The sequence below is a fragment of the Ambystoma mexicanum genome, chromosome 4p (assembly GCF_040938575.1).
Source record: "Ambystoma mexicanum isolate Mex_15411 chromosome 4p, UKY_AmexF1_1, whole genome shotgun sequence".
In the NCBI taxonomy this organism is placed as follows: domain Eukaryota; kingdom Metazoa; phylum Chordata; class Amphibia; order Caudata; family Ambystomatidae; genus Ambystoma; species Ambystoma mexicanum.
Window position 1 is genome coordinate 1100836098 of NC_090927.1, and position 19391 is coordinate 1100855488.

General features: G+C 47.0%; 1 protein-coding gene across 3 annotated transcripts in view; it reads left to right on the top strand.

Moving 5' to 3' along the window:
- The window catches only part of MED23 (mediator complex subunit 23), a 1372437-nt gene that overhangs the window by 639118 nt on the left and 713928 nt on the right, over positions 1-19391 (top strand). The gene's annotated exons all lie outside the window — the stretch shown is intronic.

A 19391-nucleotide genomic window follows, 5' to 3' on the forward strand; every position in this document is an offset into this window, starting at 1 on the left:
GATTTTTGGTCTATGTTCCTGGGTGAGTGAGAACCTTTTTCCCCAATCACCCATTCTATTACTCTGGCTAAGGGAGTCATTTTTGTGTCCCTCCATACTTTATTTTTTGGAGTCATGCATTCCTCCAACTTTTTAGGCATCTGTAATTTACTTTTGCATCACACAGCACTTTCTGTGCAGTGTTGCTGGGGAGCCCCTTGGGCTTCCCTTTTTATTTTATTATTCTTGTGACAACACATGTTCCCAAGGATAGAGGGATACTTTTTTATCCTCCTTACCATTGTTTTTGTGCGATCAGCACACCACACTGTAATCCTCTTTCTCACTGCTCCTGTAAAATCTTTGTTACAGTGACAAGCATACCTGAATGGCTGCTGGCAGTGGATGTGTTCTACTGACGTTTGTGCAATTCCTCCTCACAGGCTCGGTAATGCACAAAAGGGTCACCATTGACCCGAAATGTTGAGTGCATTCTTTTTTCTACATTTCTTGTTTACTTGTCCTTTTTTTGGTCCTCCTTCTGCTGTGCTGGGTGGGGTAGGTCCTGGTTTGACATTAGTCGTTGGCGGGAATCCTTTGTGAAGCCTGCTAAGGCTCCAGAGAGTCTTTGAGGACTGGAAGCAGGGGAGGATCCTGACATGCTGTTGGTCTTTTTCTTCTGGAATTCCTGCCTGGCACCAGTTCCAGCTGATTGGCTGGGTTCCTGGATAAGAGGCTGGATTCCTGGTGCAGACAGTCGACCACTGGAACTAGATCTGAAAGGGAAGAGAAGGCGGCTGCATCTACTTCCAACGACCGGAGAAGCCTGCTGAGTGACTGCTACTGTATTGAGCCTTTCTTCCATGTGACAGAGGAGCTCCGAAGAGGGCGACTCCTTCCCTTGGTCTGGTGGCGACAACCAGTCTTGAGATGACCTGCAGTTTGAGCCATCCCATAACGACCTGTGACTTTCCGGGGCTGAAAACCGCCAATACCCTCGGACCTGCGACCATCGTGCAGTGCATCGTCTTCTGAAGATCGAATCCTTCTGAAACTTTGTTGGACTCCTTCCAGACCTCCAGAGGCAAGATTCCACTCCTTGAAGTACCGCCACCAGAGTGCTGGACCGAGAAAGCGAGGGAATCAACCAGGGGAGAACCGTTCTTCATCTGGTATGCTAAAAAGGATGTCAAAACCAGAGCCCCGAGAACCTGCAGACAAATCCTTTGCTGGGAGCCTTTCCACTCAACTGCTACTGCAAAATCCTTTCCAGATTCCCTCCTTTCGTCACCACGACCAAAGAACAGGTGACCGGTTCCTGCAGCTGCTGCATCGTGAGGGTGTCGTCCTGCATCATCTTCATTGTTGAGGCGTGCATGTATTTTGGCAGAGTGAGGCTGAGTGAGCTAAGGTGCAGTCTGGCACTCACGTTATTGGCTCTGTGTGCTTACAAGTGGAATTCTGCATCTACAAAGAGTCACTGAGCTTTTAAATCGCCAAGGACTACACCAATTCTCTATCAGCTGAGCGCGAAATTGACATCCTGATCGGCTGCGAGCAAGTGGAGTTTGCCATCTGGACCCTGCTGTCTTTACTGAATCACCTTCCCAGGGCTAATTACTTTCACCTGCTGGGTTGGGCTGCAGCTACTCTGCCTAATGGGTTTCCACAGTACAAAAAGGAAGGCACAACACGTAGCATGGATTTTGGCAGAGTAAGCCAAGGTGCAGTCTGGCAGTAAGGTAAGGCAGGGCATTAGGATTTACTGTGATTACACAAATACAGTTGCTGGAATTATACCCTGGTTTGTGCCGCTGGTTTATTGACAGTTGGTTAGGCGCGTCTATACATGGTATACAGTTTGAGAAGCCATAGTGCCGCCTTATCGTGTAATTCTCAAGTCAAAACTAAAATGGCGAAAACAAAAACACGTCTTTATTGTGTTTCCCCCCCGAAACCTGTGCACTTGTTGGATAATCTTGCACAGAAAAGAACAATGGCAGAGTCTTATGGGTTTTGGAGAGAATCGCCCCACCTATGGTAGGGAAATTACATTAGAAGTGCACCATACACAGTTAACTAATTCCTCAGGGCAAGACTGCCGCACAGGAGATTCATATTATTGGATCCTCTAAGTTGAATTCAGACGACAGTGTTGCATCATGTTCATTAGAGCATGTTGATGTAGAGGACCTAAACAGGTGTAGATATGTGGATCTGATGTCAGATGTTTTAATCCTTGCCCCTACAGTGCCACGTGAACTTGTGAAATGAGTATGTCTGTTCTTGGGGGCCCTGTTTGTCTAAAAGCCCAGGTGTGGAATGGGCGAGAAAAGTCTCATTGCACAGACCTGCAGCAAAGTGGCCCATACATGTCATCCCGACTAGTTTCGGAAAAACAGGGGTTCCTGATATTTCTCCCACAGCAAAATCTTCACCCACTAGGACTGGAGTGGGAAAGAGGCAGAATGTGCAGGATCATAGTCAAATGGCGCCTCTCATGGGGAGCAGATTATAGATGCTTTCTCATTTCGGTCTTCCAGGATTTTGTATTCTATGGATAAAGCCCTCGCCATCCCTAACGATTACTCCATCATTAGAGCTGACCGACAATCAACATCCGAAGGAGGCGGAGTCGCATTCATACACAGAAATATCACACTCAGAATCATCCCCAACACTGAGCTCAGCTCTGCAGAATCCCTCTCCGTGAAACTCACCTTATCTCCAACCAACACTGCAAATCTCCACCTTATCTATAGACCTCCAGGACCACTTGGCTCCTTCATAGATGAGATCACGGCCATTTTGACCGTCAATACTAAACCCAACTCTCAGGTATTGCTTTTAGGAGACCTTAACCTTGGCCTACTCAACACTAAGGATCATTTGGCCTCGGAGGTCGCTACCACATTAGCTAATTTAGGCTTCCAACAACGCATTTACGAACCTACCCATATTAAGGGCAGAACGCTTGACTGGATTACTGACCTTAATTGCAACGCCACCATAAGCTCCAACCACGCTTGTGCCTGGTCCGACCACCACATCATCATCTTCCACTTACCAGCAACCAACCCTCACACCACTCCCACGATAGCTCCAGCCATTCCCACAAGGAATAAAAAAGACATCACCAGGGATAAACTACTCCCACTCATTCTTCCTATCCTGAATAAATACGTGTCCCAACATAACGACCCCACAGTCTTAGTAGATATCTTCAATCAAACATTGCTTAAAGCCATCGACAATATAGCACCGCTTAAACTACGGAAAGCCAAACAACAAGCCCATCTGAACTCCTGGTTCACCCCGCAGTTAAGAGCTCTACGCAAAGAAAAACGTAAGGCTGAATCACTCTGGAAGAGCCACCCATGTGACTCTAACAAAGATCGCCTCGTCATCACCACCCACAATTACAAGGAAGCAATTTTACAAGCCAAAAAGAAGACCTACAACCAACGTATCACCCAAGCAGAATCCAACACTAAGGAGTTATTTAAAATCCTTAAAGAATTGGAATCCCCCTCCCCTGCTCCTGATACCTACATTAAAGACAGTAAATGGTGCAACAACATCCAAAACGCTCTCAACAAAATCACCACCCTGCAATTGAAAATTAACGCCAAACAAACCACCCTTTTCACCAACCCCCCCACTAAACCCTCCACTACTCCGATGGCCTCCTTTACTCACACCCCTTTCAGCTTCACCCCACTCACCATCCTCGAGGTCGAAAACATCATTCGCAATTTAAAACCTTCTAACTGCCAAGGTGACTCCTGCCCAGCACCTATCATTAAGGAAGCGGCACATGATCTCGCTCCTTTTATAACTACCTTCATTAACTCTTCATTCCTAACAGGAACGGTACCCACCAACTTAAAGGACGCTTGGGTTATCCCTCTCCTAAAAAAAACGACTCTAGACCCTGAAACACCAACTAACTACAGACCTATTACCACCGTACCGTTCCTACTCAAAATACTTGACAGAGCAGCATACCTGCAGATTCAGAACTACTTAGAAACCAATAACTTTCTCGGCTCAAGACAATCTGGCTTCAGACATAAGCACGGGACTGAAACAGCTCTTCTTGACCTCAAAACTCAAATTGAGGACCTTAAAGAGAACGGTAAACTGGCCCTCTTACTACTACTGGACTTATCCGCTGCCTTCGATTTGGTCAATCACCAAATACTATGTCGGCACCTGAAGTCCGCTGCCCACTTCTCTGACAATGCATCCAACTGGATTAGGTCATTCCTCGACAATGGGCACATGAGTTTTCTCACTTACCGCATCGGCCGATCCTACACCAGTCCCTTGTGGAGTCCCGCAAGGGTCCTCTGTCTCCCCAACTCTCTACAATGCCTTCACCAAACCACTATTTGATGTGCTTGACTATCTGGGCGTCACCTACACGAATTATGCAGATGACATCCAGATACTCATACCCATCACTGGTGACTACATTGTTGACTCTAAAGCCCTTAATGACATCTACTTGGTCATACAAGCTTGGATGGCTCAGCACGAGTTGAGCCTCAACGATGACAAGACTGAGCTTCTCATCTTAGGCACGCAACAGAGACTTAACAAACTGAGTCCCCTGTTCGGCTCCTTTAATATTGATGGTAATCTAATTAAAGTATCGAAAGATACCAAAACTCTGGGTATCCACCTGGATGCCTCCTTGACTCTCACTAGACAAACTAATGCACTGGCCGCTGCGTCTGCTTACACTTGCAAATTGATTTCAGCCTGTCGCCCATTCCTTACCGCCCAGAACTGCATTACCCTGGCCAGGACCTTGGTTATGTCCAAATTGAACTACTGCAATGCTCTGTACCAAGGCACTAACCAGGGCAATCTCAACAAACTTCAGACTTCCCAAAATAATGCCATCAGAGCGGCCCTCAATATCCCCCGATCTGCCCACATTTCAGAAACCAGAAAGAACCTCAACTGGCTTTCAGTCGCCCAAAGGATCTCTCTGAAAGCTCTGGCCCTCACATACAAATGTGTTAACCACCAGGCCCCCACATATCTAGCCTCGCGATTCACTCAACACATACCATCGCGAGCACTTAGATCTGCACAATCCCAAGGTCTTGCGATCCCTAGATTCAAGCTGCAAACTGCTGGGGGCGCCAGCTTCCCAGTCCTGGCAGCCAAGCTTTGGAACACTGTACCACTCACTTTCAGAACTTTACCCTCATTTAACTTATTCAAACACAAAGCCAAGCTTTGGTTAGCTACATATCATTAACAACCGCTGTTCTGGACGGGCCACCTGGGACCCAGCTCTGCTTTGCTCCGGCACCACCGTTCTGCTTCTTGCCCTGATTTGTAACGTCAATTGTATATTTTTGTTTACAATCTGTTTGACCACTGTGATGATATGTCATACCTGTAATGTCCGGTATCAAGATTAACTCCCTTGGGGGTTATAGGACGAGGCTGTAAAGGGTGAGGATACTAAGCCTCCAGATATCAAATGTAAACATAAAGATATATCCCACCCTGTGTCAAAAATAATCTCTATGGAAACGAATTTCAAGGTGATCACTCAATTGTTATTTTCCAGGTGACCTTTAAATAGCATCAATCATCTAATTGAATTACTTCTGAACATCTTAGAATAATTGAGCTGGTTGGAGAGAGAAAACATTTTCAAATAACATGTGCTTTTTTATTCATGTTGTTCAAAAAAATAAAGAATATTAATACAAAAATTACTCCGTGTTCAACCAAAATGTATTCCATAATAAACATATAATAATCAAACGAGAAGCATTTATCTTCATGCTTCATCACAAAAGACATTCAACAATCTGACAAACAATAATTAAAAGTTCAAAGTGTGACATTTAAAAATGAATTTTGAAAGGGAAAACGTATTATTAAATTCCCTACTATGACCCCCTATAGTGGGTGTCTAGAGAAAGGCTCCCTGTATCTTTTCCTTGTAACTACTCTGTACGCAAAATGAGGCCAAAGTTGGTGCTAGTTCCAAAAAAGAAAAATATTCTTTGTTCTGGGGCTTGAATTTAGCCGTATATCTGGGTCTTGTATAGTAAAAGAATTCTTTGCAAACTGCTGGGGGCGCCAGCTTCCCAGTCCTGGCAGCCAAGCTTTGGAACACTGTACCACTCACTATAAGAACTTTACCCTCATTTAAGTTATTCAAGCACAAAGCCAAGCTTTGGTTAGCTACATCTCACTAACAACCGCTCTTCTGGATGGGCCACCTGGGACCCAGCTCTGCTTTGAATGAACACCACCTAGGGGCCCGAGTTGGCGACCATAATTTAAACTACACCACCGCCTCTAATAACCAAAATGTACCTCCAGTCGTATTAGCGAATCCTGTAGTATCAATCCCAAATCTAAGCTTGGTAACCCATAAATCGTCTTCTGGCGAACAAAGATCAAATGAGGAACTACCTCCCATGGAAGATCTTAATATTATAGGATTAGAGGGAGACCCCGAAGTCCTAAAGGGCAAACGGATCAACTGGAATTTCCTATTAGAGATACTAGCGAAGATACCATCTTTGTGTATGCTAACTACTACTGATTTTGAACGAATTGCTTTGGCATTAGATAATAACTACAGAATGTTAGGATACGTAGGCAATTCAATGGTGTTGAAATTGATTTGGAGCTATAGAACTGAATTGAAGAATATGGGTTATAGTTTGTATACCTTTAATTATGAGCTTGATGCTCAAGAGTTTCTACAGAAACCTATTCCAAAACCAATATTGATCCCTTCTGCATCATCTGCAATGTCTACAGAACAAACCTGTATATCCCAGATCATTGCCATGACTGCTGGAAATCGAAATCTAGCATGGATAGAGCCACTAATGCGTTCCATCTCCGCTTTTTAAAAATATCTCATCTACTGCCTAGCAAAAAAAGCAATGAAGCCTAATTCTGATGTCATGGAACTCATGCGGCTATCATGTACTTCAAAGTTGGCTCACCACGTTTTCCAACAACGATCAACCTGACATTATTTTTTTACAGGAGACAATGTGTACTTATGACTTGATTTTGGAAGACTATCATACGATTTGTAGCTATGCTAAGAAGGGCAATTTGGGTCGTCCAATGGGAGGGATTGCAATTGCCATAAGCAACAGGTTTAAATGCAAATCGTCTCAGATATACCTTTCTTCTCAAGTGGTGGCGATTGAAATAGATATAGGAAAAAATGCCCAAGATCGTCTATATCAGTTATCCTTATATTGGAATCCACTGAAAGTACCTTTAGAAGAAATGTTTGATGATCTAGACCTATGTTTGAAACGTATACATAATCAGGCAATGATACCTAAAAGCATTATTGCAGGAGATTTTAATTCCCTATGTTGTGTGAACAAGGTGGAGAAGAACCGCAACGGCAACTTGGGGAAGTTGGAATCCCAGAACAGGGGTGAAAAATGGATTACCTATTTGGAAACATGGGAGATATCGTATGTGGATAGTCAGGCAGATGGTCTTCAGCATACATGGAGTCGTGGTAATTCCACCTCTAAAATAGATTATTTTGCGACATCGAATGAGCTTTCACATTTAGTCTCACCGGTGTTGATTCAGCCTATTATCCTGAGTGATCACGCTCCCATTCAATTAAACTTAACATATTTACATGATTGCCATAGTATTAATCACCTGTTGCCGTTATGCGAAATCAAACAACCTCAACTATCAGTGAGATGGAAACCGGCGTTGTGTAAGCGTATTTCAGAACAAGTTAGAACTGCCTTTATTATGGCATCATTGTGTTGGGATCTGGATGTTTCACTGTTTGTCAAAGAAGAAACGATAGTTAAAATAATTGCTGTTATACAAAGTGTACAAGGCAAACCTTTACCAACAGGTCCATATCACACAAATAAATTTGACCATGAAATACAGCTCTTAAAACGGAAAAAAATAAAGATCTGCCCGTTGCTAAGAAACTCTTATCCAACCATGCTCAGACTAAATATTACTGTATAAAAATAAATTGAGAGTTTTGAGAAAAAACCAATCGAACAATCTTAATTGTGAAATTGTGCATAAATTATGTATGCACGATTCTAGGTACATCTGGTCGATTATGCGTAATACCACTTGCTCTAAGGTTGTCACTAACGAGAATATCATACCGGCACATACATGGATTGTATATTTAACAGAAAAGTTTGCTATTGCACCTCGTTTTAGATCTAATGCACCTGTGTTAAATTCTTTTGCGAAATGGGACACTTTGAAATGGTCTGAAACTGACATAATATGGGCAATCAAGAAACTATCACAATCTAAAGCTCCAGGCCCAGATTGCATACCTTCGTGTATGTACAAAGCTGAGCCAACAGTATGGGCAGCAATACTCAAAATAAAATTTGATGTGATTCTTAAAACCGGTAACATACCAGAACAATGGGGTACCTCAATAATCGTACCAATTTATAAGAAAGGCAATGCTCTGGAACCCCTAAATTATAGACCTATTTCACTTATTGATGCTTGCGCTAAGATCTTTTCAAGCCTACTTCTGTACGATAACCAGATTGGTTTCAGGAAGGCGATGGGTACTTCATTGAATGCAACATTGATGACCCACATCATTGCTAGTACGAAAAAGAAAGGAGCTTACCCAATATACATAGCAAGCATCGATCTGTCTTGTACTTTTGACTGTGTGATAAGGAATCTACTATGGACTAAATTACTTCAATTGGGAATTCCTTCAGAATTAATATACTGGTTAATAATGCTGCACTCTAATACTGCATAAAAGGTAAAGTTATCGAGAGAAGGCGCCATCACGGAAGCCATCAGGACTCAGATTGGTCTAAAACAAGGCTGTAATCTTGCAGCCATGCTTTTTAATCTCTGTGATCTAGATCGGATTTGGAAGGAATTTGGGATGTATCCTGTAAGATTAGGCTCGATAAGACTACACTGGCTGGCGTTTGCCGATGACCTGCTTATAATGGACACCACTCCCACTGGCCTGCAAGCTAAATTGTTTGCATTTGAAAAATATGCCCTCGATTTAAACCTTATACCAAATGTCAGCAAAACAAATATTTTGATCCTTCATGCCGGCAGGAAAATAAAATCGTTCAGTTGGCAAATGGGAGATCTTGCAGTACAAATACAGTCCGAGGTTTGCTATCTTGGTTATCAACTAAGTAGCAACTCCTCCATTACCATCTGGAAAGAAAGACTGAACAATAAAGCACGTCCATTAAAGAGCCAAAAGAAGATTATTTTTAAAAGATACTGCCAATTTTCCCTCAGTCCTTTGCGTGACTATTTAACGATGAAAGTACAAGCTGTTCTTATTTATATTCTTGATGTGTATCCTTTTGACTTAAATGATTATTTAGATACTTTGCAAGGATGAATAATTAAAGATGTCTTAAACATTGCAATGTCCATTCCAAATTGTATGATCAGGCACAAGCTAAGTCTGATCTCATTGTCTTGTAGAGTGGTATGGCGCTTATTATCGAATTATGCCAACATTTTAAATCCTCCTAAAAATTGCCTATACAATGATTTACAACATGCAATGGAAAATAACACAGTGGATACAATTAAGAGGCTTAAATCTCGGATGAATGTGATGTTAGACAGACTTGAAGTAACTCCTACCGATTTATGCATCCGCCCTGCTTTTGTCAAAATTAAATTATTCGAGGAAGACTGGATTTGAACAATTGATCAAACAAAGTGGTATTCCACATATTTAGAATATGCAAAATGTATGCGGAAACGTTTGCCATGTAACCCTTATGTTGTTCTATTTCCTTGCCCTATTAGGGGATTGTATATACGTTTCAAACTAAATCAATTTCACACTAAAGGACGTTGCCAGCACTGCAGAAAAGCAATGTGTATGCAATCAATGCAATGTAGATTTCCGTTGTGCAAAGAACCATATGAAACTTTAAAACACTTAGTGTTGGAGCGCTGTTATTTTAAAAGACTATGCACGTTTTATTTGTCAGTATTGAATTCATTGATTGTACTGAATCTCTATGGGAAAGACTTATGAATGGCGTACATTACCCATTAATTTTAGCATTAGGACATTTTTTAAAGATAGTAGAAAAAGATCTCACACGCTTTGAAATTCAAGATGAAATCAACAAAGCTGTGCGATCTTAATTCACAACTTTCCTTTAATGTATATATCAACTTAAAATGCATTTTAAATATTTTGTATAATATGTTTTTGTAACAGATAATTGTGTGAAACGATAAGAATGAAAAGATGTTTAATACTGTTTTAATGTGTTTTGTATGAACTGTATTTTTAAGATGCGATTAATCTGATTCATTTTGTAAAGGTTTAATTTTAACCAAATACAAATAAAAAAAAAGGAAGATGCCCCTGACTGGGCTAGCAGAGTTCCTTGGTGTCCCACTCCCGCATCATGAACAGCAAGAGTGGCGTCCTGGCAGTGATCTTAGCCAAGTCGCTCAGGTAGTTCACTGCAAAAGGATGTTGGCTCTGGCCACAAAATCGTGCGAAAACCTAGGTTGTGCCAGCCTGTGAGCAAAATGGTCAAGCAGTCGGAGGGGAAAGGAACCTGCTTATCCTCTCACCCTCTTTTGTCTTTTGTTGCAGCCTCTTCACTATATGATAAGCCCTACCTCTCCTGTCTTTGTGGCGACATCCATATTTTCTACTTCCTTGCTCTCTAAAGAGAACGGCATACTAGTGGCCTTTGGTTGGAAGGTCTATCCAAATGCATTCCTGTTCTTCTGGCAAGCTAATGCAGATACCCTCCTGTCGGCAGCTAATCAGAAACTTTACTGGAGGGAGATTGAGAGCTTTCTTCCATATCTTCCCTTAGACCGGCAAGTTGGCCTAGTGAAGGCCAGGGTTTTGGCTTAGGATTTACTGGACTCTTTGGAAGCACACAGCGACATGGCAAGCCGAGGCATTCGCGTTGGTACGGACATGAGGCGATCTGCCTAGATGGATGTAACCAAATTCACATCGGAACTCCAAGAGCGCAATTTTTGATCTGCCATTTGAGTGGACAGAACTGGTTCTTTCGTCCACGGATGACAAACTCATGAAAAAGGAAGCCAGCTCCCAGATGGCGAAATTGCTGACTATTTTGTTCAAACACGCATGCAAGCTTTTTGGCCAGTGTCAGTCAAGAAATTAGCAGATCGAGATCATCTTTACGATTTAGGGGGTTTCATGTCAGGAGATCAATGTAGCCAGAGAGATCTCCTTGTAGTTACAGGTGTAAACAGCAATAAACCATTCCCAATGAGTTTTATATAACCTCCCCCGACCCCTCTCATTACCAGCCTTCAAACCTAAAACAATGAGGATGCTGTGCGGGTCCATAGGTTCCCAGTACGGGTCAGGCTTACTCTGTTCTTCAGACATTGGCTTCAGCTCTTCCAAGACCCTTAACTTCCAGACTTGGTCGCTCTCAATTGAGGGTCTCCCACATTTTTGTATTTTTCAAAACCGTGGTGTTTCCAGACCAGGTCCCCTTGCTCACTGTATTTGGAGGCTCAGCTTTACCTCCCTCATAATACCCAGCCAGGCTGAAACAGGCATCTGAGGTTGCTGTTGGTACTCTTGTTCAGGGAGTTGCCTAGCATTTTGGTGCTGGACTGACCTTGTGGGGGAGACCAGACTGATAGGCAAATGGTTATTTTTCCCTGTGAAAGGTACAATGAGCTAAAACAGGGTTGTAGATCCTCCTGAGTGAACTTTGTTCTATTAAACTCTATAGGCACACGTTTGGGCACTTGAAGCTCTAAAACGGACATTAAAAAGTACTTCACTGTAAATTGCCATTGAACCTTTGTGCCCCTTGGGCTCTTGAGTTTTCTGAGCAATTGTGGCATTTTCAAAGTATTCTTGTGCTTTTCATGTGATTTCTAGGGTGATAAATCACTGCAGTTCTCTTACAATAGCCTATTTGTTTCTACAGGGTTTTTGGGTGAACTGTGACTAATTCTATTTGTATATGTGGTGGGCACAATGACACATAAGTAGCTCAGTGCTCCACCTATGAAACCGCCATGAGGAAAGGAAAACACTAAAATAGTAACAATTGTATTCCCTTTCTCAAAGGCAGTAGTTTTTCTATGTGGTGGGCTGTCAACTTGAGGGTTTTCCATTGTTTGGTAGCAAGGAGTGAGCAGGAGGTCTGATGCAACCCATGAGCTTGTTTGAATCTGGGAAGAGCTAGACCTTAGGGAACGAGGCGAGAAATAGATTATTTGTACGATTTATTTAAGTAAATTGGCTCTGAGCCAGTAATATCTTTTTGAGCAACTGTGAGGAGTTTACATTTTTAAAAATGGATTTTATTGGATATTTATAATGTGCCTATACAGCAAATAGTATTTCAAGGCGCAACAAGACAAAAGAGGGGGGTGGGAGAGACAGGGATGAAGAAAACACAAACAGCCCTATTAGGCCTTGCCATTCGGACCATGCAAGTGCAGTAACAAGAAGTGCAGGCCCCCCCCCCAGATTAGTACAGGGGAGGGAGCCTGGTAGGGCAGGTGCAGAATTGGAGGGGAAAGGGGGCTATACCGAAGTGCTGGGGTAGACTGGGTGAGGAGGGCCTGGTGCCCTGTATGAAACAGAAGGAACCAGGCTTTCAGTCAAAATGCAGTCAAGTGGGACATTAGCACGGGAGAGGGAATGAAGAAGAGAAGAGGAGGGTTTTGAGGAGCTTCTGGAACTTAAGGAGATCCGGTTCAAGGCTGGAGGGGCTGGGAGGCCATTCCATAGGGAGGCTTCTGCGGAAGAGAGATCTAACCCCACCACCCCCACTCTCTGCTTGGAAAGGCTTCTGATCTTCAGAGGGTTAGTTGGAGCTAGAAGACCGAAAGGCACTAGCAGGGAGGTATTTAGGGCGAGAGAGTTGGATGTAGCGGGGTCCCAGACCCCAGAAAGCCTTGTGGATGATGCAGAGGGTCTTAAGTTTGATCCTTGAAACAATCGGGAGCTAGTGGAGAGATTTTAGGGCTTTTAGGATTAGTCTTGCAGTCCTATTCTGGATTAGTTGAAGGGGCTGAAGGGATGATTTTGGCAGATTGAGGAAGAGGCTGTTGCAGTAGTCCAGAATAGGGAGGACCAGAGCTCTGGAGACATTCAGTTTCTAGGGGAAGGTGAGGAAAAAGAGAATGCCTCTGAGGGGGTGCAGCTGAAAGTGGGCCGCCTTGGCAAGGTCCGCGATGTGAGGAGAAAAGGAGAGAGAGGTGTCAAAGACGATACCAAGGTTTTTTGCCTCACAAGAGAGTGACCTGAGAGTAATACAAGATGTAACCAGAAGCCAATTAAGTCTCCCAAGCACAGGAGAGATGTGCATATGTTTAGTATCATTCCCAACCCAAGCAGCAGTGTATTGGAGAGTTTGGAGAAGTTTGATTGTATATTTTGGTGTGCCAGTTTACAGAGGGTGTTTCACTGATAGATTCTGGATCTGATAATGAATCTCTCTATGGATGCACAGTGCAACTCTGAGAGCAATGGCCATTGTTGCAAAAGCATCAGGTAAAAATTGGCCAAACTGACTAAAAAGTTTTTGTGCTTTCATAGGAGCGGTGTCGAGCAGAACGCACAAAGTCTTTACTTACTCTTACGTCCTGTCCCCTTTCCTCCATACTGCATGGGCGTCCCTTCCAAGGGACAGGAGACAGAACCCTTTTCACCAGAAAAAGCCTTCTTCCCCTTTAAATTTAGGGGCACGCACGAGTGCGGCCCTGGGATCATGCGCTGCCCTGACTCTGCCCTCCGGCGCCACACCTCGGTCCCCTTTTCCGCGTCGACGGGAACGGGCCGAATTCACCTGCGCTCCTGGGTTTGGCTTCGGCCATGTAATTCCACGCATGGATACTTCTTCTCTTTGTCCTTTTTTGTCTTTTTATCATTCAGGTACTCGGTCCTCAGGCATCACGCTCCTCCCCGGCGCATGTCGACTTCCACAGGGTTCAGCAGGTGTCCATCCTGCAACGGGCTCTTTCCAACTTCAGACCCCCACGCCCTCTGCCTACGTTGCCTTTGCCCAGACCACGGTTGGCAAGCTTGTACAGCGTGTGGCACGCTATCATCGAAATTGCTGAAGAACAGACACGCCAGGTGGAGGGAGCTCTTCCAGAAGTTGCTTCCAGAGGACCTTAAGAACTTCGTGAAACACTGAGCCAGGCCCAAGGTAGGGCTGCAATTTTCCATTGCACCACGCAAAGGAGACTCCTTTCCAAGGACTCTCCCGCGCTGGAGGGACCGTTTAGGTCCTTGTACCAGCACGGGCACCAAGGCTGCTGCAGCTAACGGCCTTCGGGCCGAGGGATCCTTGAATCCTCCCGGTGGCAGTGTTGAGGAACCAGAAGGTTCTTGTACTGGATTATCATCTGAGGGGCTCCGCCCTTGTACCGGCAATATGGCCGAGGGGCTTTGCCCTAGTACCCGCAATACGTCCGAGGGGGCGCCTAAATGCAGCTCTACAGACCCTCGGGTCGAGGGTGTCACACCTACCGGGTCTAGGCCCAAGTAGCAGGGTAGGCCTTGTGATCCACACGCAAGAGTCATGGAGGAGGCTGGGCCCAGCAGGCAGAGACGCCATTCCAGGAGTTCGGCGAAGAAAGAGTGTCAAGGTGGGACTGGCCTCAACCAGGTACATGGCCTACAGCCTATTCTTCTTATGTGCAGGGCAGCTTCCCACTGCGTCCATACGGGTAGGGTATGCAGCAGCTCCAGCAGCTCCCGGCTACCCCGTCAGTACCCCCTACCACCTCTTCGGCCAGCGAAGAAGGGTTCTTCGAGAGGTTCCTCGGGCTCATAAGTCACCTCGGATGGGGGTTTTCCTCAAGGACGCCATCAGGGAGGTCCTCCCTACGATGCTAGCGGCACCACAAGCGCCCCCGCGGGCCCCTTTCGGCCCCGGCGCAGCCGCTGCCTCTGGCCCCCCAGCCGATTCCTCAGGAGGCTCTGTACCAGCCTCTGCCTCCTCCTCAGCCACTGTACCCCAGCCCCCGGCTCCAGCTACTCCTCCACCTCCACAGGATCCTCCTGATCCACAGGATACGGATGGGGAGGAGGATCCGGACACGCCATCCTCAGCTAGGGCCTTCCACGAACGTCTGGCAAGGCTGGCAGAGTACCTGGGCCTACCCCAACCTGAGGTTGAGCAGCCGGCAGAGGGGATTCTGGCTGAAGACCTCACGCAATGCCCCTCTGTCAAAACAGGGATTCGACTGCAAACCAATGTAGTCTCCCTGGCCAAGAAGGGTTGGCTCAAGCCCCACTTGGTCCAGCCGGTCAGTCGACGCCTGGACGCCTGGACGCCAAGTACAGGCAGATGGAGGGGGATACACTCTTGCTATCGGCCCATCCTCAGCCACACTCCTCGGTGATCGCTGTGGCATCACTATAATCCAAGCCTCAGTCGTCCTCTACCTCCACAGCAGCGACGCTACTAGGCAATGAGGAGAAGATCTTGGAGGCGTATGGGAAGAAGCTGTATTCCAGTGCGTCCTTGCATCTTCGTCAGGCTGATGCCATTCTGGAGGCCACTTACCAAAGGTTATGGCGGGAAATTGCAGACTTCCTCCCGGAACTCCCTACGCAGAGCCGATCACGTTTTAAGGCAGGACTGGCTGAGGCCAAGCTGGTGGCGCAGGACCTCATGGAATCCACCATGGCCCATATTTACACCTCTAGCTGTGCCATCTGTATTGCCACGGACATGAGAAGGACAGCCTGGCTCCGGGCAACAAAATTCAACCCGGATGTCCAGGAACGCATATTAGATCTACTGTTTGGGGAGGGGGGGGGGGGGGCCTCGTCCACTCCACCACGGACAAAGAGCTGGACAAGAAGAAAAACAGCTCACAAATGGCCAAGTCTTTATCCATCTTGACAAAGACCACGCCCAAGTCGTACACCCAGTCACAGCAGCGCTCCGACAGGGGGCGTATGTATGTATGGACGGTTCCGGCTTCCAGGAACGGAGATCCACGCAGCCGGACAGCTCGCCGTCTCAGAACCGGCACAAGCGAAAAAAGGGGCGGGGGGAGTAAGGGCTTTTTCCAAGCCCCCTCATCCACGACAGCCTCCGAGGGAAAGAAGGCATGACACGCCCCTTCGGGTCCACGTGTCTCCAGTGGGGGGCAGGCTTGCTCTCCATGCACATTTCTGGCACCAGAATTTCACAGACCCCTGGATCCTCTCTGTAGTATCCACGGGGTACCGCCTACCCATCCCAGCCTCTCCTCCCTCGTCCCCTCCACTCCCTCAGGTTGGGACAGCAACTCTTCTGGTGGACATCCGGTCGCTCGTAGAGAGCGAGGCAGTGGAGGAAGTCCCAGCCTCCCAGCGAGGTTTGGGCTTTTACTCCAGGATTTTCACCATTCAGAAGTAGAACCATGCGGGCCTGAGAGTTGTCTGGACCTTTCCACCCTCAACCTCTCCTTACCCCTACAAAAATTCAAGATGGTTACACCAGCTTTTATAGCGGAGACATTGTGCAAGGGAGACTCGATGTGCTCCCTGGATCTGAAGGGCACGTACCTCCACGTCCCAATTTGGCAGCCCCATCGTTTCTTTCAGGATCATGGGCTACCATTTTCAATACAAGGTCCTTCCTTTTGGCCTCAACTCGGCCCCCAGAGTCTTTACCAGGCTAATGAATACAGTGGCTGCCCTCCTAAGAGCTCAGGGCCTCCACATCTACCCATACCTCTAGACGACTGGCTCGTCAGGGCTACATCTCAGGCAGCGGTTCACCACTCTTCCCATGCCCTTATGAACACACTGCACAATCTGGGCTTCGAGGGGATTGGGTCCTCCAACGTATTCCATATCTATGACAGCTGTGGTGATTACTGTCAATAGATATCAGCGATATGGAATACGTCATCGGACCATCCCATCGAAAGAACGTTACCATGTAAGAGAGTAACTTGTTCTTCGAGGGGATTGGGTCCTCTGACGTATTCCATATCTATGACAGCTGTGGTGATTACTGTCATAGATATCAGCGATATGGAATACGTCGTCGGACCATCCCATCGAAAGAACGTTACCATGTAAGAGAGTAACTTGTTCTTCGAGGGGATTGGGTCCTCTGACGTATTCCATATCTATGACCGCTGTGGTGATTACTGTCATAGATATCAGCGATATGGAATATGTCGTCGGACCATCCCATCGAAAGAACGTTACCAGGTAAGAGAGTAACTTGTTCTTCTCGCTCAATCTCAAGAAGTCGCAGCTGCAGCCCACGCAGACTGTGACATTCTTAGGCCTCATCTGGGACACGTGCTCCGCAAAGGTATTTCCGTTGGAGGACAAGATCTCGGCCATCAAGAGGGCCACCTCCCACTTCCTCGCAGAGATGTGACCTCGGCATGGTGGTACCAGCATCTCCTTGGTCTCTTGGTGGCGGCTTTATTAGCCATTCCACACACGAGATTGAGGATGAGGAGGATTCCGCTGCACTCGCGGCCTCATGGACCAGGAGCGGGGCTCCCAATCCGAGATGATCAACGTTCCTCCATTTCTCCACCCGGACCTAACATGGTGGTCCAGGGACTGTGACAGGATGGGCAAGCCCTTTCGGCTGCTCTCCCTGCAGGCCACCATCACCACAGACTCCTCGGTCGAGGGCTGGGGAGCCACCCTGTACGATCTCTCGGTCCACGGCACCTGGACTCGACAGGAGCAGGAATACCACATCAGTTGGTTAGAGCTGAACGCCATCTGGCTAGCGCTCAGAGCATTCCTACCACTTCTGAAGGGCAAGGTTGTCCTCATCCAGACAGACAACTCAACCAGCATGTACTATGTCAACAAGCAGGGAGGCACCAGAACCCCTCCTCTGTGCAGACTGGCAATCAACATGTGGGAGTGGGCCCTGGAAAACATCTACCTCACGGCAGTCCACCTCCCGTGGGAATCCAACCTGCAGGCGGACAGGCTCAGCAGGTTGGGAGCGGACAATTAAGAGTGGCAGCTAAACGACCTTGTTATTCAGGAGATCTTCAACAGCTGGGGTCATCCCCAGGTGGATCTCTTTGCCACCTGGCACAACAATAAGTGCCCTCAGTTCGCCTCCTGGCAGGGACAGGGTCCCGGCTCCCTGGGCGACGCATTTCAATTTCAGTGGAACGGCATGAAGGCTTACGCCTTCCTGCCCACTCCGCTGATTCACAGAGTGATTTGCAAGATCAAGGAGTCTCACCAGCTCAAAATCATTCTAATAGCTCCATGGTGGCCAGCCAGGCCATGGTCCTCGGAGTTGTTCAGCCTCTCGGCGATGCGCCCGATTCACCTCCCGACGTGCCCAGCACATCTTCTAGCGCAGCAGGGGGGCAGGGTCATCCTCCCCGCATCTCAGAAACTAGCCCTCACAGCGTGGTGCCTGAGCAGGTAACGCTGCACCACCTCAGCCTCTCCCAGGCTAATCTGGAAATCGTACAGGGCGCAAGGAGCAAGGCTACCAGGGCCCAGTATAAAAGTAAAAGGACCAGGTTCTGCCACTGGGCGCACTCGCCCACTCTGGTGTGCAGGTGGACATACCTCGCAGCCATCGGGTGTACAGGAACTCGAAGGGGATTTTCTTCTCTTCCAATCCTATCGTCAAGAAGCATTTGATGGGGCTCGAAAGGCACTACTCGCCCATCACCCCGTGTGGGACCTTAATCTATTCTTGGGCGCCCTCGCGCACAAACCATTTGAGCCAATTGCGTCCGCAGACATCGGGATGGTCACCATCAAGACGGCCTTACTAGTCGGCCTCGGCTCGTAGAGTCAGCAAAATCCAGGCGCTGGTTGCTTCGGAACCATATACTACCTTTCATAGGGACAAGGTGGTCCTGCGGACACACCCAGCATTTCTGCCCAAGGTGCTGTCAGCTTTCCACTTGAACGAGGAAATAGTCCTTCATACGTTCTTTGCCGATCCTAAGGACGAAGCACAGAGAGCGCTACACTGCCTGGATGTCAGGCGTGCCCTGAAATTCTACTTGGACAGGACCAAGGGCTCCCGCAAATCGGACGCCCTGTTTGTCACTTTTGGAGGCTCTAGACCAGGCTATGAGGCCTCCAAGGCCTTCATATCCCGCTGGATGGTCTCGGCCATCAAAGAAGCGCACGAGGGCCAGCACAGGCCGCTTCCGGCCAATATGCATGCCTACGCAGTCAGGGCCAAGGCAACGGCCATTGCTTTCCAGCGCCATGTCCCTTGGCAAGTCATAAGCAGGGCGGCCACTTGGGCCACTCCCTCGGCTTTCTGCAAGCATTACTGTTTGGATGCCGGCTCCAGATCGGATGTGGCTTTTCGGACAGGCGGTTCGCAGGAACCTATTTGCTTAAGGAGGGTCACCCCGCCACCATGGGGCTATATTCA